At 44.4% G+C, this 24,819-nt stretch overlaps 1 protein-coding gene across 1 annotated transcript in view; it reads left to right on the top strand.

Annotated features, from left to right (window-relative positions):
* The first annotated feature begins 20,038 nt into the window (after nucleotides 1-20,038).
* Nucleotides 20,039-24,819, top strand: part of LOC124550924 (peroxidase-like) — a 194,669-nt gene continuing 189,888 nt past the window's right edge. Inside the window, exon 1 of the mRNA XM_047125720.1 lies at nucleotides 20,039-20,146. The gene's annotated coding sequence lies outside the window, so the exon portion shown is untranslated. The remainder of the gene's footprint in view (nucleotides 20,147-24,819) is intronic.

Consider the following 24,819-nt stretch of genomic DNA (forward strand, 5'->3'; position numbering starts at 1 on the left):
TCACCAGTTGAAGAAAATAATTCATTGTTTTTGTTGGACTCTTGATCCGGACATAACGGCACCTGTGTCCATAAGCCAGGCACAAAAACACTATTATTCCAACTTCGATTCCACCCAAACTAACAGTGTGATTCAGTCGACCAATAAAGAAATTTTTCGATAGTATAAAGCATTTTTCAGAACGTTGTTGAACAATATAATTTCTGATAGCTGTTTGTTATTTCAGGTTTAGCAGCGTAACAATATTGTTAAAGTCATTTGCACAGTGTCGGTTTGCAGCACAATATGTAGAACAATGGACGCGACAATTTCTTAGTCGATCCCAAATATGTGTAAACAAAACTAGCAATTACCGTGAAGTGCATGAATGCATTAATTTTGCTTTCTGTAAGGAAAATGTTGTTTCCATCATCTAATACATACTTCGCACTTTTGTGACGACTACAGTGAATAAACAAGGAACTACAGTGAAGAGCCAAAGAAACTGGTACACCTGCCTAATACTGTGTAGGGTCCCCGCGAGCACGCAGAAGTGCCAAAACACGACGTGGTATGGACTCCACTAACATCTAAAGTAGTGCTGGACGGAACTGACACCATGAATTCTGCATGGCTGTCCATAAATTCGGAAGAGTACGAGGGGGTGGAGATCTCTTCTGAGCAGCACGTTGCACGGCATGCAAAACACGCTGAATAACATTCATGTCTGGGGAGTTTGGTGGCCATAGAAAGTGTTTTAACTCAGAAGAGTTGCTGGAGCCATTCTGTAGCAATTCTGAACGTGTGGGGTGTCGCATTGTCCTGCTGGAATTGCCCATGTCCGTCGGTAGCACAATGGACATGAATGGATGGAGGTGATCAGACAGGATGCTTACGTACGTATCACCTATCAGTGTCGTACGTAGACGTATCAGGTCCCGTATCACTCCAACTACACACGCCACACACCATTACAGAACCTCCACCGGCTTGAACAGTCCTATGCTAAAGTGCAGGGTCCATGGATTCATGAGGTTGTTTCCATACCCATACACGTCCACCAGCCCAATGTCGGTGTTGACGGGCCCAGGCGAGGCGTAAAGCTTTGTGTCGTCCAGTCATCAAGGATGCACTAGCGGGCCTTCGGCTCCGTAAGCCCATATCGATGATGTTTTGTCTAATGGTTCGCACGCTGACACTTGTTGATGGCACAGCATTGGAATCTGCAGCAATTTGTGGAAGGGTTGCACTTCTGTCACGTTGAATGATTCTTTTCAGTCATCGTTGGTCCCATTCTTGCACCAATTTTTTCCACAGCAGTGATGGAGATCTGATGTTTTACTGGATTCCTGATATTCATGGTACATTCATGAAACAGTCGTACGGAAAATCCGCACTTTATCGCTACCTCGGAGATGCTGTGTCTCATCGCTCGTGGGCCGATTATAACACCACGTTTAAACTTACTTAAATCTTTATAACCCGCCATTGTAGCAGCAGTAACAGATCTAGCAACTGCGCTAGACACTTGTCTTATATAGGTGCTCCCGACCGCGGCGGCGTATTCTCCCTGTTTACATTCCTCCATATTTAAGTACGCACGCTTATACAAGTTTCTTTGGCACTTCAGTGTACTTCATTGTCAGTAAAACATACATTATTCAAAAAGTATCGTAAGAACTGTGCTACAGGAATTTTTATAAAATATTTCATGTTAATGACTTAAAGCTTCAACTGATGAGAGTTACCTGTAATGAACGTAATACACTGCCTTGATTGTATTTTCTCTGCCAGTCGCTCGTGGAACAATTACATCTGTAACAATTTAGCTGTCGATATGAACCGCAGGTTATTTAAAAAAAACTAGCAAAATGAGAGATTTTTTTGATATGGTTTAAGTGGTTAAAATTGCAAGTGTGCACTTTGGACTTTGTGCAACATTCTCGTCATGTTGAGTCCCCTTATTTGCCGGATTGTGCTATAGGCAAGGGCTGAACAAACTGATGTTACGAACTGTTCTTCATGCAGCAAAACTTAGTAACTTCAATTTTTTTTAAAAAATATTTGCAGTGCGACTCAAAAATTAAAATTTTTGCATTAGATTTCTTTGGGTGTATTCTTCCTATGTGAAAAATATCAAGGTCGGTCTCAACGTGTCGGACTGAACCATTCCCTTATGAGAAACTCTTAATGTTTGTTGACATATTTGGATTCAGCACAACTTAGGGGAATGGAGCCGGGAAACGTCGACAGCCGCCGTTATTCGACAGGTGACTACCCTGCCATTTTATCATTTGCTTGAGTGTATCGCAGGATCGGTCTGACCAAACGGGAAGCGTTGAGAGACTAACACCCTCCTGACGAAAAATTCTTGTCACAAAAGAAGTCCATTGTCACTTGTTATTGCAAATCTGTTTGTGGAAGGCTTCGAGGAACATGCCTTGGAGTCAACGGCTTTGAAACCTCGCGTTTTTTTTTTTTCATATATGTAGACGATACTTCTGTTGTTTGGCGCCGGCCGAAGTGGTCTAGGCGCTACAGTCTGGAAATGAGCGACCGCTACGGTCGCAGGTTCGAATCCTGCCTCGGGCATGGGTGTGTGTGATGTCCTTAGGTTAGTTAGGTTTAAGTAGTTCCAAGTTCTAGGGGACTGATACCCTCAGAAGTTAAGTCCCATAGTGCTCAGAGCCATTTGAACCATTTTTTGTATTGGCTCATGGCGGTGAGAGAATTCGAACGACTTCTTAGAACGCCCGAATACAACCACCGGAATGCTCATTTCACGATGAAGGTGGATGATTTGGAGAGATCATCTAATATTACTTCTATACAACTCGATTGATTGATGCATATTTTCACTCGACTTTTGCTCTCGCCATTCTGTAATTATTTTTTCTTAAACACAGGTAAACAGTAATGGAGAAAGTCCATCTCCCTGACTAACACCAGTCTTTATATCAATTCACCAATTTCAGGATCTAACTGTTCTTGAGCTCGATCAAGTAAACATTGCGAGAGAACTGTGTGTTTGACAGGGAGAAGAAAGATTCCTTGGTAATTATTAACGCCGGATCTATCCCATTTTTTATGCAGTGGATGAATTAGGGCAGTTTTCCAGTCCTCAGGTATTTTTTCAGTTTGTCAGATATGTCCTATTAGTAGAGTGATCTCTTTTGTAGTGTTAGGGCCATCAGATTTCAGTAGTTCTCCAATTATCCCGTCTTCCCCGGATGCTTTATTGTTTTTAAGTCTCTGAATCTGTTTCGTTATTTCGATTTCGTCAGGTTTTTTAGAGTTAGGATTGGTGTTATTACTATGCAGTGGTAGGAATTTATTCGTTGGTTCTGGACAGTTTAATTTTTCAAAATAATTAGCATTGATAATTTCATATATTCAATTCATTTCATATTTCACATACAGTAGCGGAAATCGCTGCAAAGGCATGAAGATCTGTAGGAATGTTAACAATGTCGGTTGGAATAGTTCCGCATAGTGTATATGCAATAGTATGAGATCCAGTATACCGACAAATGCGGTCAAATGGTATCGGATTTTATTTCAGTAGTACAGTATATAACAAGACACCAACGATTCATGTAGTAGAGGGCGGAAAGGCGGTCGGAACCATGCGGTGTTAGTGTGTGTTTACGTATCTTTACTAGTGGTATGGAGCAGACACCGTTAGTGACAGTGTACCTAGAACGTGATTGTGACACTGCTACACGGAAAACAGTTGTCATGTGATAAAAAAGCATAAGTCGGTGCGCACAAGGAAATGGGACTCTCTAATAGTGAAATCGCCAAAAGTTGAACCGTTCGAGTAGAGTCGCTGACAATTCCGTTACATTGCGTGCACGATATGGTCACAACGGATTATATGGACAAAACAGAAAATCACCTAAGACGTTGAAACGGCTACTTTTGTGCAAAGCAAGGGTCACAAACCGTTGCTCTTTTAAACTTGTTGCTCATTTATTGCTGCCAGTAACTGCCAGAAGTGCACAACATATTTTGTCATAATGACAAACATCTTGCATTCAAGAGACGACTGCAGAAACCTGCCCTAACATCCGGACATAAATGGGCTAGATGGAAAAACATGTCATGGACTTCAGAATGTGATCTTCAGTGATGAGAAGTTTAATTTTAGATGGGCCGAATGGATGTCAGCACTATTGGCGCGATGTTAGAGCAGAGCAGGAGGTAAGAATGAACAGAAATTTGGTGGTGGAAGTGTTAAAATTTGGACAACTTTCCGCACTGAATGTAAAACACACACTGCGTGGCTGAACACTAGAATCAATTCTAACACGTATACCGCGATGCTAGAGACACAATTGATTCGAATGTAGGAGAACTTAGGAGACGAAAGTCTAATGTTTCAACAACCTCTTTAATTATTGTTATTAAACACTGACCTACAGAATTTTCCCTGACAAAGACAACTCCAACTTAACCTATTCATTTATTACCCACAATATACAAGCCCAACGCAATATGACTGCTATACATTGACAACATGACTTCCAGTGATTAACACAAAAGAATGACCCTGAATTGTAGGAAATCCTAACAATAATACAAATCCAAAAAATATGAAATTAAAGAAATATGAAACTACCTCCGACTCTGTTAATTGCCTAAACTCGTTTCAGTTACAAATCTCAACAGTGAAACCCCTATTCTTTTTCGTAAGTCACTTACCTCACAGAAAATCTTAATAACAAGAACTACAAAAAGTAGCAACTACAGCCAGCTAAATAAAAAGACTCTAACTACTATAGACTCTAACTACTAGGAGACATATAGTTAGCGAAAGAAAGATTTTGTTGAAGAGCAAACAATGTATTTAGAAGATTTCACCTTATTCATGTGACATCCAGTTCCAAAAATTAAATAGTTGTCAATAATTCCACTGCGCAAACGCTATCGACCAAACATCAATCATCATACATTTCCTTGTATATCTTCCTATAAAGACATCATTTCATCTCACTTCACAAAGCATTTCCTACCAACACAGAGTCTCCACTAAGAATATCACGTCCATACACTTTCCTATCAGCTCGCTAACTACTATAGTCCGTCCAACCTCAGAATCTCTTGCCCAGGGCGCAGAGCGCTTTCAGCGATATTAACACAGTCTATAGCGCTGCCAACATACAAACATGCTACTTACAATACATCTATGCAAGTTTCTGCTACAGCAAAAAAGTGGTCTGAAGATAAAGATATCGATTTCATGCCCTGACCTGAACTTAGCCCGTATCTGTAAACCCAAGGGAAACCTTTGGGGAGCACTCGCAAGGCATATTTATTTGCATGTATGGCAGTCTGAGGCTGTAAGTAAGGTGCAAAGAGCTACGCGAGAAGAGTGGGCGACAATTTCACTGAAAGAACTACAAACCCTAACAAAATCAATGCTGAAGAGAGTTTTTGAGATAATTGGGAAACACACAGGTTGGACAAAGTGCTAACGATGCAATAACACAATAGGATAGTGAATGCCTTTAAACCAGTTCCCACCCAGAAAATGCAAACGCCTTATTTTGTTACTGGTGTTATGAAAGAAACTCTGTAAGTGTGTCGTGACTGTTTATGTCTAATATGTATCTACTACATTTTCTATGCCTACTACTTTGTCCACCCCTGGTAGCTAAGTGGTCAGCGCGACGGAATGTCATACCTAACGGCCCGGGTTCGATTCCCGGCTGGGTCGGAGATTTTCTCCACTCAGGGACTGGATGCTGTGTTGTCCTTATCATCATCATTTCATCCCCATCGACAGGCAAGTCGCCGAAGTGGCGTCACCTCGAAAGTCTTGCACCAGGCGAATCGTCTACCCGATGGGAGGCCCTAGCCACACGGCATTCCCATCTACTACTTTCATAATAATTTGATACATGTATGCTTCAGGCACTGTCCTATTACCGGAATGAAATTTTCTCTCTGCAGCAAAGTATGCGCTGATATCAAACTTCCTGGCAGATTACAACTGTATGCCGGACCGAGACACTAACTCGGGACGTTTGCCTTTCGCAAGCAAGTGCTCTAGCAACTGAGCTACCGAAGCACGACTCACGCCCCGTCCTCACAGCTTTACTTCTGCCAGTATCTCGTCTCCCACCTTCCAAACTTCACAGAAGCTCTCCTGCGAAACTTGCAGAACTAGTTGCAGTTGGTAGAGCACTTGCCTGCGAAAGGCAAAGGTCCCGAGTTAGTGTCTCGGTCCGGCACTCAAGTTTTAATCTGCCAAGAAGTTTCAGGTCAGCGCACATTCCGCTACAGAGTGAAAATTTCATTATGGTAATAATACAGTGTCTGAAGTATACATGTATCGAATTATTGTTGAAGTCGTAGTACAAGACATAAACAACACGAAAGTCGAGGGTAGCAAGAGGAGAACCGCACGGGAAATGGCGCGGAGAAGTCCTCGGACGTTGGCGCGCTGGGTACACACAGACTGCGCCCGTGAACTCGGCTCCAGTCCACCACCAGCAATGGAACCAGAATGAGATTTTCACACTGCAGTGGAGTGTGCACTAATATGAATCTTCCTGCCAGATTAAAACTGTGTGTCGGACCGAGACTCGAACTCGGGACCTTTGCCTTTCGCGGGCAAGTGTTCTACCATCTGAGCTACCCAAGCACTACTCACGCCCTGTCCTCACAGCTTTACTTCTGGTTCGCAGGAGAGCTTCTGTAAATTTTGGAAGGTAGGAGACGAGGTACTGGCAGAAGTAAAGCTGTGAGGACCGGGGCGTGAGTCGTGCTTGGGTAGCTCAGATGGTACAGCATTTGTCCGCGAAAGGCAAAGGTCCCGAGTTCGACTCTCGGTCCGGCACACAGTTTTAATCTGCCAGGAAGTTTCATATCAGCGCACACTCCGCTGAAGAGTGAAAATCTCACTCTGGAAATATCCCCTAGGCTGCGGCTAATCCATGTCTCCGCAATATCCTTTCTTTCAGGAGTGCTAGTTCTGCATGGTTCGAAGGAGAGCTTCTGTAAAGTTTGGAAGGTAGGAGACAAGGTACTGTCGGAAGTAAAGCTGTGAGGACCGGGCGTGGGTCGTGCTTGGGAAGCTCAGATGGTAGAGCACTTTCCCGCGAAAGGCAAAGGTCTCGAGTTCGAGTCTCGGTCCGGCCCACAGTTTTAACCTGCCAGGAAGTTTCACCAGCAATGGAAGGTGAAGCTTTGACAATGCCAGCCAATCGTGCTGGCGAAACGTCAGAAAAATCAGCAGACGAACGTCGGCCGAAGAACCCGAGACAGAAGCTAACAGGCAGTTTGTCAACAACTGGCCACAAAAGCCTTCACAATTTTGTACACTGCATGCTATTAGGTGCTGAAAATTGCCTCCTTGTGCTTCAGTGAACTTTTGCGCGCGCCATAACATGTTGACACGTACCTTTGCCCAATTCTGCCGCATTAGTTCTCAAAATATCTCTACGAATGTTGTCCTCCAAGTACTATGACGTTATTGGGTCATTTGCGCACGCTTTTCCTTTTAGACTGCACCGCAGATAAAAGTCACAAGTGATTAGGTACGGCAAACGCAACGGCTTCAATCCTTTGCCGATAGTCCTTTCTGCTGTGTATCTTTCACGAATTCGTGACACTGACTCGCGTTAAGTGTGAAGTGTCGCCCCATTCCTGTTGAAATACAGCATACGCACAATGATGGGGAGGGGGGGTCAACTATGCGTAAGATTCCTCAAGTATTCGCATATACACAGCAGTGTTTATTGTTGTTTCGAAAAATATGGGACACACAATCAGACATGATATCACGGCAAACCACACTCCCATTTTTTCACGGGAAAGAAGTCCTTCTCTAATCGTATAGTGATTGTTTGTTGACCAGTGTCTGGTGTTCTGGGTGTTCAAATGTCCTGTCAGACGGAACCAGGCTTCATCACTCATGAAACACAACAGCGAATGTAGCATTCCACTCTCAAATGTCTGACATAACCACGTTCAGTAACTCGCACGTTTTGCCTTATCTTCCTCCTTCAGTACTTGGACTCATGTCATTTTGTAGGGCTTCTTCCCTATACGGTGTGTAAGACATTGGCAAGACCTCCGCGAAACGTTCACTTCTTCCGACAGTTAACGTGTCGACTTCTTTGGATTCTGCAACATTCGTGCTCCAATATCCGCGATCATAGTGGGTTACGAACGGACGGGCTCGATTCCTTTCTGTAGTACGCTAAAAAATTCTGTATATTGATCTCTACTGGTATGGAAACAGCAGGAATCTTCTTTGCAAAAACGTCCCGGGTTTCCGTAAATGAATCGGTAGCCAGGCACGCCTCCACTATCGCTATTCTTTCTTGAAAAGGATACATCTTGCTGAGATATTTACTTCACACGTCTTAACCAAAATGCAACGGCCTTCGTACTGACAGTACAAAACGTAGTGGCAACAGCTTTGAAACAATAGACGACAATTGGTGGGCGTCAGGGAACAATCAATGACTAGGGGCGATTCTTCATCCACCACCCTGTAGAATGTTGTTACTGTGGCTGAAAAAATGGTACATTTTCTGCTGTTTCATGAGAAGTGTCTTAAAACAATTCTTTTTGGCACAAAGCATAGAACAGTTCACACTCTGAGGCAGAACAGAACTCAAGGCAAATCTTACATCTTCCCTCAGGCCAATGACCAAAACTGTCGTTATCGTAAATCATTAACTGGCACAGGAGCTGCAGTTTTCTTCTTCTCCTTCTTCTTCTCGACTGATTGTCGATCCAGTGAAGGGCTACCAGGCTTTCTTTTCTCAGAAAACGTCAGTCCATTTGCAATGTTCCAGGTAAGAATTCGCTAACACTTTTGTATAATGACTCACCTTCGAGGCTCTCTCCTTCCATTCATAAGTGCGAGGCTAATCCCAAAAGTAAGGTCTATTGTTTTTTATAAGTACATAGCCCTGTTTATTTCTGCAATGGTTTACATCAGTTTACAGCTTGAACATTTAGCTATTTTTCGACATAATCACCAGTTCTGTCGATGCATTTTTGTAGACGCTGAGGCAGTTTTTGTATGCTCATGTCATACCAGCTCGCCGCCATGCTGTTCAGAAAGTTATTAAACTCTTCTTTCACCTCGTTGTCGGAGCTGAATCGCTGGGACCACAATTAACGCTGACAGGTACTGTGAGACTCTGAAAAAATTCAAACGGGCAATTTAGAGCCGGAGAAGAGGAATGTTGAGCAAGGGCGTACACATTCTCCAGGACAATGCTCGCCCACACATCGATCGGCAAACCGTTGCTCTCCTGCAACAGTTTCAGTGGAACATAATCACCCACCCACCCTATAGTCGTAACTTGGCACCCAGTTCCCTAGGTTAAAAGAACATTTGGCTGGAAAGCGATTCAGCTCCGACTTCGAGGTGAACGAGGAGTTTCATAACTTTCTGAACAGCATGGCGGCGAAGTGGTATGACGTGGGCATACATAAACTGCCTCAGCGTTTACAAAAAAGCATCGACAGAAATGGTGATTATGTCGAAAAATAGCTAAATGTTCAAGCTGTAAACTGATGTAAACCATTGCAGAAATAAACAGGTCTATGTACTTATAAAAAAATAGGAGATCTTACTTTTGGGATTACCCCCGTAGTTACCGTTGCACTGGATAAATCAGTGCCGCAAAATCGAAAGCAACTTCTACACCAGCGACTGACGCCACGGAATATAAATATCTAAGGAGTGAGCATTCGGATGCGCAGAAGAACAAGAATTTTGTCCGCAACATTTCCTGTACCTCAAGTCACGTGATTTTGGGACGGCGCATTGTAGCCCGTGAGGCGCTTGAGTGTTAATACTTTGCTGCTACAGACAGAAGATACTTTCAGAAGTACCCTGAAACTTTGTACAAGCGTTTTACAGACATGTTAACACTTTGACATCAGGAACTGAAGTTCGCTTACACATGTGAAGAGCGATAGTGTTGTGTTCTTCGCCACAGTCGCATAGCTCAGATTGCACTGTATTTACGTTTATCTATAACGGGATATGAAGTGACAGCTGACAGTATATTTTTACGTTTTCTGTTGCATTTATTCATTTTTTCGAACCTCTGTTCTCGTTAATTACGTTACAGTGACATTGTAAACGTCGCCGAAGACTAACGAAAAAACAGAGGATTTGGAACTACGAAATTGGTGCAGTAATTAGCACCACCTGCTTGACCATTATTATTTTCAGTTTTTCTTTATTTACCCTTACGCTTTTACAGACAAGTACAATATCTATTACATTTTTTTTCCATCTCAACAGAAAAGCAAAACCTCACACTATGCACAAAAAGGTACAGGATCAATGCTCGAATTTTGGAGTATTAAAGAATTTCAGACACCAACTTCTTTTACGTTTTCTATTGCACTGATTCATATCTCGAAACGGTTCGCATTAATTACATTACAATGACACTACAAGCCTAGAGAAAACTGTCTCATGCAGAAATACTTAAATACACACAAGCGTTTGAGAACCTGCATCAATTGGAGGAAATTAATTAGACTGTCATTTATAAATTTTATCTGCGTGTGGAGACAGCACCAATAAGCATACATTGGCTGCCAGTTTACTCAAACACACTTGCAAATTTATCTAGCAGTTGTCTGGTAAACACATGGCTATAAAATCGCACAAATTATCTCAACAATACAAGACTTTAAATACCATGCCCTAATAATTTTCAACAAACAAAATGCCCCATACTAGTATGACCGGGGCAAGAATAGGCGGCCGACTAGGCCAGCAAAATTTTAGGGGCGGCAAAGGCGGAAAAAGTAATTTCAAATCAAGCAGCGGAAAGATTGAGTAAATGATGAGAAAAACTGAATAGAGGAAAAGTTTTAACACCGAATCGTTTTCTAAGGCATACTGAACTGTCACTTACTAAGTACTTACTCTGACGAAAGTAAACACAATGGCTCCACCTGTCTCAAAACTAAAGTAGCCGCTACTGAGTACCAACCGGAAACAGACATTATTTTTATTGATCCATTTTGAAAGAAACATGACCTTGATTTGCCTATGGCGAACGTTGGAGCCGTGAAAGAAAATGGGTGTTGAAAAAGATGAGATTTATTCCTCATTCTAAAAATATTTCAGTTAAAACGGAAAGAAAATAATTCCACAATAATCCAGATGACCTAGTTTGATGGTTCGGCATGCCTCCCATGAGTAAAGCATAATTTCTAAATTCAGGGAAAAATTCATCACACCAGAAAATAATTTTTATTAGTCCATTTTATTGCAATGAAATAAAACAAGTAATTGAGACCAGATTTGGTTGTACTGGTATATTCAGTTGAGTTCAAGTTTAAAATGTTCAGCACATTCTTCCTATATGAATTATTTAGGGAAATTTCAAAAACTGAGGACGAAAAAACGAATTTGAGGATATTTGTTGCCCTCAATCAATTTTTTAATGATTAAAAGTATAATAGGAGATTTGCATTGTTATACTGCTGGATGTTGGCGGAGTTGATGAAAAAGGGGGGGGAGGGGGGAGATATCGTGGAGACCGAAGGTAGTATAAGTAGTATAAAAGAGGGGGCATCATTTTTCAATTTTCCCCTAGGGTGGCAAAACACCTAGCAACGGCCCTAAGGCCGAGCGAGGTGGCGCAGTGGTTAGCACACTGAACTCGCATTCGGGAGGACGACGGTTCAATCCCGCGTCCGGCCATTCTGATTTAGGTTTTCCGTGATTTCCCTAAATCGCTTCAGGCAAATGCCGGGATGGTTCCTTGGAAAGGGCACGGCCGATTTCCTTCCCCATCCTTCCCTAATCCGAGCTTGTGCTCCGTCTCTAATGACCTCGTTGTCGACGGGACGTTAAACAGTAATCTCCTCCTCCCAACGGCCCTAAATACGGCATTTACAATTATACAGTACTTCTGTTATACATACCTATGAAAAGTAAATGGTCTTCCTTTCACACGCTTCTCTTTACATCTGTAGTAACGAAAATATTGCACCAAAGCTGTTACTAAAGCTCAAATGCGCAAAAATATATATAACAATACGAATACGTGTAATAATAAAGTTTTGGTATTATCACGAACTGTAGACGAGCAACGTCGCCTCAAAGTCACGTGACTAGCCCCGTTTGTGGTAGACCACATGTGCAGCACACTACACTCACTCCATAGATATACCGAGTGGATATACGTAATTAGACTTTCCCTGTTTAAAACGTTATAACACAATAACTAATTACCGTGCGGGTACCAAACTTGATAGCATTTATGTCCAGAATATTGGATGCATGATCTCCATGTTTCACAGCGCCACCGTCCAGTTCCAACTATAGCCACCAGGTGCCGTGATCACTCATCGTGATTCATAGTCTCACACACATGACCAGTCGCAGTGCACTAGTTGACGTGTCAACATCGGCTTGGACAAAAGGAGCAGGGCATTATTGGAGTAGCTCTATTATTAAAACAACGGTAATACTGCAGATGCAGTTCGAAAACATCGCCAACTGAAAGGATTACAGAAGCGTCATCTCTCTCCTCCTGCAGTGCTGAGGATGGGAATCAATTGGAGAACTGGGCGTCGCTCCGGGAGTAGGCCCACGGCAGGTTGCACCACAGGTGGTTGATGAAATCGTTGTTGCTATGGAAGGCAACGCTGTGCGCAATTCCCGATCGTAAGGCAGTGTTTCGGGGTAGCGTCTTTGATTCATAATCAAAACGTCTTCGATCCCGGGTTCCAATCGCGCCGCCGCTTAACTTTTGATTAATAATCAGCATTGGCGGCCGAAGACTTCCGGTATAAGAAGTCACCCTCATTCTGCCAACGGCCTTGTCAAAGAGGGCGGAGGAGAGGACAGAGGTTCAGGGGAGGGAAACTGCCACTAAAGGCAGAAGAATCAGTAACGATCAACGGCATGAGGATGCAGAAGGCAATGGAAACCACTCGATTAAAGACATGTAACATGTATCCACAGGACATGTGGCCAGTAATTGAAGAAGTGTCATGATGATCTCTCCATTGGCAAAAGATTCTGGAATAGTCCCCCATTCGGATCTCGGGGAGGGGACTGCCAAGCGGGAGGTTACCATGAGAAAAAGATTGAATAATCAACGGAAGGATAACGTTCTACGAGTCGGGGCGTGGAATGTCAGAAGCTTAAACGTGGTAGGGAAACTAGAAAATCTGAAAAGGGAAATGCAAAGGCTCAATCTAGATATAGTAGAGGTCAGTGAAGTGGAAAGAAGACAAGGATTTCTGGTCAGATGAGTATGGAGTAATATCAACAGCAATGGTATAAAAGGAGTAGAATTCGTTATGAATAGGAAGGTAGGGCAGAGAGCGTGTTACTACGAACAGCTCAGTGACACGGTTGTTCTTATCAGAGTCGACAGCAAACCAACACCGACAACTATAGCTCAGTTATACTCTCCTGGAAATGGAAAAAAGAACACATTGACACCGGTGTGTCAGACCCACCATACTTGCTCCGGACACTGCGAGAGGGCTGTACAAGCAATGATCACACGCACGGCACAGCGGACACACCAGGAACCGCGGTGTTGGCCGTCGAATGGCGCTAGCTGCGCAGCATTTGTGCACCGCCGCCGTCAGTGTCAGCCAGTTTGCCGTGGCATACGGAGCTCCATCGCAGTCTTTAACACTGGTAGCATGCCGCGACAGCGTGGACGTGAACCGTATGTGCAGTTGATGGACTTTGAGCGAGGGCATATAGTGGGCATGCGGGAGGCCGGGTGGACGTACCGCCGAATTGCTCAACACGTGGGGCGTGAGGTCTCCACAGTACATCGATGTTGTCGCCAGTGGTCGGCGGAAGGTGCACGTGCCCGTCGACCTGGGACCGGACCGCAGCGACGCACGGATGCACGCCAAGACCGTAGGATCCTACGCAGTGCCGTAGGGGACCGCACCGCCACTTCCCAGCAAATTAGGGACACTGTTGCTCCTGGGGTATCGGCGAGGACCATTCGCAACCGTCTCCATGAAGCTGGGCTACGGTCCCGCACACCGTTAGGCCGTCTTCCGCTCACGCCCCAACATCGTGCAGCCCGCCTCCAGTGGTGTCGCGACAGGCGTGAATGGAGGGACGAATGGAGACGTGTCGTCTTCAGCGATGAGAGTCGCTTCTGCCTTGGTGCCAATGATGGTCGTATGCGTGTTTGGCGCCGTGCAGGTGAGCGCCACAATCAGGACTGCATACGACCGAGGCACACAGGGCCAACACCCGGCATCATGGTGCGGGGAGCGATCTCCTACACTGGCCGTACACCACTGGTGATCGTCGAGGGGACACTGAATAGTGCACGGTACATCCAAACCGTCATCGAACCCATCGTTCTACCATTCCTAGACCGGCAAGGGAACTTGCTGTTCCAACAGGACAATGCACGTCCGCATGTATCCCGTGCCACCCAACGTGCTCTAGAAGGTGTAAGTCAACTACCCTGGCCAGCAAGATCTCCGGATCTGTCCCCCATTGAGCATGTTTGGGACTGGATGAAGCGTCGTCTCACGCGGTCTGCACGTCCAGCACGAACGCTGGTCCAACTGAGGCGCCAGGTGGAAATGGCATGGCAAGCCGTTCCACAGGACTACATCCAGCATCTCTACGATCGTCTCCATGGGAGAATAGCAGCCTGCATTGCTGCGAAAGGTGGATATACACTGTACTAGTGCCGACATTGTGCATGTCCTGTTGCCTGTGTCTATGTGCCTGTGGTTCTGTCAGTGTGATCATGTGATGTATCTGACCCCAGGAATGTGTCAATAAAGTTTCCCCTTCCTGGGACAATGAATTCACGGTGTTCTTATTTCAATTTCCAGGAGTGTATTTGTAGTATCGTTCCCAGAACCGATCGCGGTCCTCTGGTTTGGAGCCGAGTGGAAGGCTTAAACCAGAGGCTCAGACGATTCTGCGGAGATCTGGGGTGCAAATTTCTCGACCTCCGCTATCGGGTGGAGAAATGTAGGGTCCCCCTGAATAGGTCAGGCGTGCACTACACGCCGGAAACGGCTACAAGGGTAGCGGAGTACGTGTGGAGTGCACATGGGGGTTTTTTAGGTTAGAGAATCCCCTACCTAGGCCCGACAAGACGCCTCCTGAGACGCGGCAAGGTAGGAGTAGGCAAAATGCAACAGGGAATAACAATATTAATGTGCTAATAGTAAACTGCAGGAGCGTCTGTAGAAAGGTCCCAGAACTGCTCTCATTAATAAACGCTCACAACGCCCATATAGTACTAGGGACAGAAAGTTGGCTGAAACCAGACGTAAACAGTAATGAAATCCTAAACTCAGATTGGAATGTATACCGCAGAGACAGGCTGAACAGTGAAGGGGGAGGCGTGTTTATAGCGATAAGAAGTGCAATAGTATCGAAGGAAATTGACGGAGATCCGAAATGTGAAATGATTTGGGCGAAGGTCACGGTTAAAGCAGGCTCAGACATGGTAATTGGATGTCTCTATAGGCCCCCTGGCTCAGCAGCTGTTGTGGCTGAGCACCTGAAGGATAATTTGGAAAATGTTTCGAGTAGATTTCCCCACCATGTTATAGTTCTGGGTGGAGATTTTAATTTGCCGGATATAGACTGGGAGACTCAAACGTTCATAACGGGTGGCAGGGATAAAGAATCCAGTGAAATTTTTTTAAGTGCTTTATCTGAAAACTACCTTGAGCAGTTAAACAGAGAACCGACTCGTGGCGATAACATATTAGACCTTCTGGTGACAAACAGACCCGAACTATTTGAAAAAGTTAACGCAGAACAGGGAATCACCCATCATAAAGCGGTTACGGCAGCGATGATTTCAGCCGTAAATAGGAATATTAAAAAGGGTAGGAAGATTTTTCTGTTTAGACAAAGTGACAAAAAGCAGATTTCAGAGTACCTGTTGGCTCAACACAAACGTTTTGTCTCAAGTACAGATAGTGTTGAGGATCAGTGGACAAAGTTCAAAACCGTCGTACATTATGCGTTAGATGATTATGTGCCAAGCAAGGTCGTAAGAGATGGAAAAGAGCCACCGTGGTACAACAACCGAGTTAGAAAACTGCTGCGGAAGCAAAGGGAACTTCACAGCAAACATAAACATAGCCAAAGCCTTGCAGGCAAACAAAAATTACGCGAAGCGAAATGTAGTGTGAGGAGGGCTATGCGAGAGGCGTTCAATGAATTCGAAAGTAAAGTTCTATGTACTGACTTGGCAGAAAATCCTAAGAAATTTTGGTCTTATGTCAAAGCGGTAGGTGGATCAAAACAAAATCTCCAGACACTCTGTGACCAAAATGGTACTGAAACAGAGGATGACAGACTAAAGGCCGAAATACTAAATGTCTCTTTCCAAAGTTGTTTCACAGAGGAAGATTGCACTGTAGTTCCTTCTCTAGATTGTCGCACAGATGACAAAATGGTAGATATCGAAATAGACGACAGAGGGATAGAGAAACAATTAAAATCGCTCAAAAGAGGAAAGGCGTCTGGACCTGATGGGATACCAGTTCAATTTTACACAGTGCACGCGAAGGAACTTGCCCCCCTTCTTGCAGCGGTGTACCGTAGGTCTCTAGAAGAGCGTAGCGTTCCAAAGGATTGGAAACGGGCACAGGTCATCCTCGTTTTCAAGAAGGGACGTCGAACAGATGTGCAGAACTAAAGACCTATATCTCTAACGTCGATCAGTTGTAGAATTTTGGAACACGTATTATGTTCGAGTATAATGACTTTTCTGGAGACTAGAAATCTACTCTGTAGGAAACAGCATGGGTTTCGAAAAAGACGGTCATGTGAAACCCAGCTCGCGCTATTCGTCCACGAGACTCAGAGGGCCATAGACACGGGTTCACAGGTAGATGCCGTGTTTCTTGACTTCCGCAAGGCGTTCGATACAGTTCCCCACAGTCGTTTAATGAACAAAGTAAGAGCATATGGACTATCAGACCAATTGTGTGATTGGATTGAGGAGTTCCTAGATAACAGGGCGCAGTATGTTATTCTCAATGGAGAGAAGTCTTCCGAAGTAAGAGTGATTTCAGGTGTGCCGCAGGGGAGTGTCATAGGACCGTTGCTTTTCACAATATACATAAATGACCTGGTGGATGACATCGGAAGTTCACTGAGGCTTTTTGCAGATGATGCTGTGGTGTATCGAGAGGTTGTAACAATGGAAAATTGTACTGAAATACAGGAGGATCTGCAGCGAATTGACGCATGGTGCAGGGAATGGCAATTGAATCTCAATGTAGACAAGTGTAATGTGCTGCGAATACACAGATAGATAGATCCTTTATCATTTAGCTACAAAATAGCAGGTCAGCAACTGGAAGCAGTTAATACCATAAATTATCTGGGAGTACGCATTAGGAGTGATTTAAAATGGAATGATCATATAATGTTGATCGTCGGTAAAGCAGATGCCAGACTGAGATTCATTGGAAGAATCCTAAGGAAATGCAATCCGAAAACAAAGGAAGTAGGGTACAGTACGCTTGTTCGCCCACTGCTTGAATACTGCTCAGCAGTGTGGGATCCGTACCAGATAGGGTTGATACAAGTCATAGAGAAGATCCAACGGAGAGCAGCGCGCTTCGTTACAGGATCATTTAGTAATCGCGAAAGCGTTACGGAGATGATAGATAAACTCCAGTGGAAGACTCTGCAGGAGAGACGCTCGGTATCTCGGTACGGGCTTTTGTCAAAGTTTCGAGAACATACGTTCACCGAAGAGTCATGCAGTATATTGCTCCCTCCTAAGTATATCTCGCGAAGAGACCATGAGGATAAAATCACAGAGATTAGAGCCCACACAGAGGCATACCGAAAATCCTTCTTTCCACGAACAATACGAGACTGGAATAGAAGGGAGAACCGATAGAGGTACTGAAGGTACCCTCCGCCACACACCGTCAGGTGGCTTGCGGAGTATGGATGTAGATGTAGATGTAGAAAGTATCATCCACACAATTCCGAAGAGAGCAATAGCTGACAAGTGCGAGAATTATCGCACAATCGGCTCAACAGCTCAGGAATCCAAGTTGCTTTCAGTAATAATACACAGAAGAATGGAAAACAAAATTGAGGATGCGCTAGACGATCAATTTGGCTTTAGGAAAGGTAACGGATCGAGAGAGGCAATTCTGACATTGCGGTTAATTATGGAAGCAAGACTAAAGAACCACCAAGCCACGTTCATAGAATTTGTCGACCTGGAAAAAGCGTTCGATAATGTAAAATGGTGCAAGATATTCGAAAAGGCTGTAGCCTTTCGCCCCTATTGTTCAGTCTGTACATCGAGGAAGCAATGATGGAAATAAAAGAAAGGTTCAGGAGTAGAATTGAAATTCAAGGTGAAAGAATATCAATGATACGATTCGCTGATGACATTGCTATCCTGAGTGAAAGTGAAGAAGAATTACGTCATCTGCTGAACGGAATGGTCTAATGAGTACAGAGTATGGGTTGAGAGTAAATCGAAGAAAGACGAAGGTAAGGAGAAGTAGTAGAAATGAGAACAGAGAGAAACTACACACAGCGCACATTGCCGGCCGGGGTGACCGAGCGATTCTAAGCGCTACAGTCTGGAACCGCGCGACCCTACGGTCGCAGGTTCGAATCCTGCCTCGGGCATGGGTGTGTGTGATGTCCTTAGGTTAGTTAGGTTTAATTAGTTCTAAGTTCTAGGCGACTGATGACCTCAGAAGTTAAGTCGCATAGTGCTCAGAGCCATTTGAACCATTTTTTTGGAAAACACTGACAAGGAGAAGGGACAGGATGATAGGACATCTGTTAAGACATGATGGAATGACTTCCATGGTACTAGAGGGAGCTGTAGAGGGCAAAAACTGTAGAGGAAGACAGAGATTAGAATACACCCAGCAAATAAGATCTCTATCGTACAGTAGCTTGCACCACATGATGCACAACGACTTGTTGACTTTGCTCTCCACTTTGTCGCAAGGATTGAAGTTAACGAGGGCTGGTGCTGAACCATCCTATGGACAGACGAGGTGAACACACAGAATTGTTGAGTGTGAGGATTTTCACCTCCAGTCACTGTGCATGAAGTTCCTCTCTATGGCGAACGTGTTACCGTGTGGTGTGGCTTCGCAAGTACGTCCATCATTGGCACATTCATTTTTGAAGAGGTTGACGCTCAAGGACCAAAGACGTGCAGTGTGAGCGGCCAGCGTTACTGCGATATGCTTCACCAGCATCTCATACCTGCCCTACAGGAGAGAGACCCATTGAACTCAACAGGTTTCATGCAAGATGGGGCCGCACTCTACATCGCTCGTGTAGTTCACCTGCTTCCAAACACGTTTCCAAATGCTTGTCCGACACGATCACCTGATCTCACTCCCTGTGGTTTCTGGTCGTGGTGCTACCTGAAGGACAGGGTTTACCAGCGGAACATTCACGCATGTGCTGGTCTGAAGCGCAGCACATCAAGAGAGGTAGGCAGCATACCTACGGACATACTTCGTTCTACTGTGCAGAATGCAATCCTGAGCTTTTAGACTCTTCTGCACACTGATGGGGACCGTATTTAGTAATGGTAACGGTATGTAATGGTGTGACGTACCGTAGCAGTACATTAAAAGTGTTTCAATTGAACTGATTCTGCATTATTTCTCTTCCCCATGTCCTTGACATTAATGCTACTAAATCTGGTACTTGCACGGTAATCAGTTTCCGTGTTATAAAGTGTTGAACAGCGAAAGCTTAATTATTACCACCCAGTGTATACTCCGTGACTCATGCTCACATAATGTAGCACAATGTCTACCAAAAATTAATGTTATCAAAAAACACACTTTAAACGAGGAAGAGAAGATTATCGCTCGATTAGCGTGCTTCAGCTTTACCTGCAAGCATCATTGCCCATGAGGGGACGCAACTTGAAACATGTCGGAAAAAAACAGCGAGCAATTGTGACATTGTTTGAGATGTTCTCACTCTGGTAGTGGCAGTCACTGCTCTGATAGGAAACAGCCAGACGTCACCTCGTCGTTAATGAGACAATTATCCACACTTCGACTCGCCGGTTAGATAACCTATTTCCTGCATGTGGGTATATCACGGCCGCACGTCAAAAAGGCACGACGCATGTTGAACACCTCTTAGTCTCAGGCCGTTGTCAACGCAACATCCCAGGTAAGAAACGAGTAACCACATTGTACTCCTACAAGCATGTTTTCACCACCTTAAGGCATGGGGCAGAGAGTATAGTAAACCGTGCATTGCGGTCGCTTCCAGCCTCTTCTGTTCTACCTACGAATGCTGTGTGGCAAGAACCATTGTCGGTAAAGTTCCGCGTGATATGTAATTTCTTTAATTTCCTCCTTCTTGTCGTTTCGAGAGACACGCGTGGAAAGAAATAATATGTTGTAACTTCCTGGCAGTTTAAACTGTGGCCATACCTGGGACCTTTGGCGTTTTCGCGAGTAGATGCTCTATCCCCTGACCTATTTTCTTCTTCCTGTCTCCCTCTGTCTCTTTTTTGAGAGGAGGGGGGAGGGTTCAACCTTTCAGCCCAGCCTTTGTTCACTGAAATCGCCTTTATCAGCGTCATATACAGGGTGTTTCAGAATACATATGGCATACTTCTAGAGGTTGTAGAGGAGACTTAGTAGATCAAGTTTCACATAGGAACCCATTTCCGGAAACGTCATCCAACGATGCTACATAGGCCGGCCGCGGTGGTCTAGCGGTTCCTGGCGCTCAGTCCGGAACCGCGCAACTGCTACAGTCGCAGGTTCGAATCCTGCCTCGGGCACGGATGTGTGTGATGTCTTTAGGTTAGTTAGGTTTAAGTAGTTCTAAGTTCTAGGGGACTGATGACCACAGATGTTAAGTCCCATAGTGCTCAGAGCCATTTGATGCTACATAGCATCAAAGCTTTAGGCGCCTGTAAATGTATGTTTATACAGGGTGATTCTGTGATGAAGTTAAAGACTTTCAGGATGATGGAGACCAATAAATGTATCAGTTTGAGGTAGCCGTCGGCACACGGACCGTGTATCCGAACGTTGAGCGTTGAGCGTGCCTTGTTTCTGACGTCATAGCATGGAATAGCACGTTCGGGAATCTTTCCGAACGTGCAGAGCAATATCTGGCAGGTCAGATATTCTGAGCGTGCGGCTGAGCGTTGACCAATCAGATGGCACAACGCCACCTACGTCACACGCACGCCGTCTCCCTTCAGTACAGAGTTATGAGGCGCCATATTGTCATTCATTTCAAACCTATATGTATATATGCCGTTTCTGAGCACCAGGAAATTGAGAATCACTGGAAAACCCGTTGTTAGTTGTGTGATTCGTTCCAATAAAATAATGAGAAACATCATATTCGTGGCAAAAGAATTATTGTAACTTGCGTATTATGAGAGTAGGCTATTTGAAGGCAGCGACACACTGAAGATCCACCCAAAACACATTGTTCTTGGTACAATTTGTTATAATTAAATTTCAATTAGTAACATAATTATTTACGATTAACGTTTTCAGTAAGGAGTAACTTAATATGATTAAGTACAAGGAGCATGTTGTTGGTTTAGAGTTTCTCTGTAATAAAAAACTGAGTTAATCGATCAACAACTAACTTGAACGGATGTCTTACGACGTCCGCCCCGAGCCGATGCAACGAACGAAAGCGAACAAAATGAAATTAAAATAAAAAAAGCGTAATGAGTAGCGTCTCTCTCCGAAAATGAGTTTTTGTTGAGGTAGTGGTTCGCGTCTTAGCACTTCCAATTTTTTTTCCTAACATTCGCGTTTTTATTAGGTTTTGATACTTTATTATTACTTTAATATAAGTATATGCTATAATATTTGATGTTATGTAAATAGAAGTTCACCTTTTTTTGAGGGGTGACTTTGTTCGATTGGCTTAATCTACAGGACAGCTTGCGCTACTTGTATAAAGATATTTTGTTCCTTTTTCTTTTACGCTTCGTCATTCACATGTTGGAGAGATTCTGCTACTAGGTAGTAACAGTGATAAAGTAAGACTGACCTTGGGGTTTTACTAAAATGTGGGAATGATGAAATAATGTTTATCTTATGCAGAGAAGTATTCCAAATTTGTACCGCACTGTTTGTAATGGAACTTTTATGAGCCTGTGTCCTTATTGATTGGACATGGTACTTTACTTTTCGTGGACGATGGAGGAAATGTGCGTTTTATTAGAGCTGACGTGGTAATTTTACGCGCGCCCGGTGAGTAAACAGTGTGATTTACGAACTAGAAACATCCCTCAGACTGCCGCTGGAGTGCGTTGCGATCGCGTATACCACGTTGGGGCCCACGTACCGTATGCACAAGTAGCATCGTTCTGAGCGTTCACAGCACGTTGAACTTGGCACGCTCAACGTTCGACAGCGCGGTCCGTGTGCCAACGGCTAAAGGGTCCCTGTACTGGAAACGAACGAGTCGAAAGTGATACGCATAAATCGTTCCGAAACCTCTGACAGTGGAATACATTACTGGTACTGTTGTTGGTAAGACTGTAGGGTAGGAAACTTTCAGAGCTCATAATATGGACCAAAACAAGGAAAAAAAGTCCAGTATACGTGGGCTCTAAAATGCAGACCTTAAGAGCTATGAACATTAGTTGAGCCGAGGAAATGTGTTTCACACAAGCGAAGATGAGCAAGTGCTCATAGTCTCTCAGGTATGCATTTTAGAGTAGTGGCGGATAAATATGAGAGGTTCGAGCCCCTCCTCCCAACCCCTAGCGGGGCCGACCTCATTGCCACCTACGCTGCCCCCGCCAGTCACTCAGCAAGTTATTCGTTTGTTTCCTTTATCAGTCGACAAGACTGAATCGAGTTATCGAGTAAGTGTACTTTCCTATGTAGCATGCACGTCCGCGTCATCGTATTTTATACGTTTCTGTCTGACGCATACACAGCCAACACATACCTGCGAGAAAAGTCGCGGCCATTCTAGTGATCTCGATACGTTATTCTGTCTGGCATTTGTTCGAGAAAAGCCGCGAATATTCTACTGTTTTCTTGTACAGAGACCCTTCGATACGTAGCGTTATACACTACTGGCCATTAAAATTGCTACGCCACGAAGATGACGTGCTACAGACGCGAAATTTAACCGACAGGAAGAAGATGCTGTGATATGCAAATGATTAGTTTTTCAGAGCATTCACACAAGGTTGGCGCCGGTGGCGACAACTACAACGTGCTGACATGAGGAAAGTTTCCAACCGATTTCTCATACACAAACAGCAGTTGACCGGCGTTGCCTGGTGGAACGTTGTTGTGATACCTCGTGTAAGGAGGAGAAATGCGTACCATCACGTTTCCGACTTTGATAAAGGTCGGATTGTAGCCAATCGCGATTGCGGTTTATCGTATCGCGACATTGCTGCTCGCGTTGGTCGACTGGTCCAATGACTGTTAGCAGAAAATGGAATCGGTGGGTTCAGGAGGGTAATATGGAACGCCATGCTGGATCCCAACGGCCTCGAATCACTAGCAGTCGAGATGACAGGCATCTTATCCGCATGGCTGTAACGGATCGTGCAGCCACGTCTCGATCCCTGAATCAACAGATCTGCACGAACAGTTCGATGACGTTTGCAGCAGCATGGACTATCAGCTCGGAGAACATGGCTGCTGTTACCCTTGACGTTGCGTCACCGTCAGGAGAGCCTGAGATGGTGTACTCAACGACGAACCTGGGTGCACGAATGGCAAAACCTCATTTTTTCGGATGAATCCAAGTTCTGTTTACAGCATCATGATGGTCTCATCCGTGTTTGGGGACATCGCTGTGAACGCACATTGGAAGCGTGTATTCGTCATCGTCATACTGGCGTGTCACCCGGCGTGATAGTATGGGGTGCCATTGGTTACACGTCTCAGTCACCTCATGTTCGCATTGACGGCACTTAATGAACAGTGGACGTTACATTTCAGATGTGTTACTACCCGTGGCACTACCCTTCATTCGATCCCTGCGAAACCCTACATTTCAGCAGGATAATGCACGACCGCATGATGCAGGTCCTGTACGGGCCTTTCTGGATACAGAAAATGTTCGACTGCTGCCCTGGCCAGCATATTTTCCAGATCTCTCACCAATTGAAAACGTCTGGCCAATGGTGGCCGAGCAACTGGCTCGTCACAATACGCCAGTCACTACTCTTGATGAACTGTGGTATCGTGTTGAAGCTGCATGGGCAGCTGCACCTATACACGCCATCCAAGCTCTGACTCAATGCCCAGGCGTATCAAGGCCGTTATTACGGCCAGAGGTGGTTGTTCTTGGTATTGATTTCTCAGGATCTATGCACCCAAATTGCATGAAAATGTAGTCACATGTCAGTTCTAGTATAATATATTTGTCCAATGAATATCCGTTTATCATCTGCATTTCTTCTTGGTGTAGCAATTTTAATGGCCAGTAGTGTAAATACGGACTATTCGCTGAATAGGAAGCTAGTTTTCATTCAGAAGCAGAAATTGAAGAAAAAGTTCTAGTTGAAGAAGAATCTTTGTGATTAAAAAGAGACCAATGGGAGAGATTCTTCAATACAAACAAACGAGCTTAAACGCCCTTAATGATCGTGATTCTCTTGTGCAAGCGTTGTCTGTTTGTCCTAGATCTGACTATCCTACTTTTCACACGCTGTACAAAATATTTGCTTGTCTACCTGCATCTAATGCTACAGTAGAAAGAAGTTTTTCAACACTGCGGCGTGCAAAGACATAGCTGACGTCGACAATGAAGGAGGATCGACGTAATGACTTAGCTCTGTTGAACACTCACACTGACATTGATTGTCCTATTGGCGATGCAATTAA

Source organism: Schistocerca americana, chromosome 9 (genome assembly GCF_021461395.2).
Source record: "Schistocerca americana isolate TAMUIC-IGC-003095 chromosome 9, iqSchAmer2.1, whole genome shotgun sequence".
In the NCBI taxonomy this organism is placed as follows: Eukaryota; Metazoa; Arthropoda; class Insecta; order Orthoptera; family Acrididae; genus Schistocerca; species Schistocerca americana.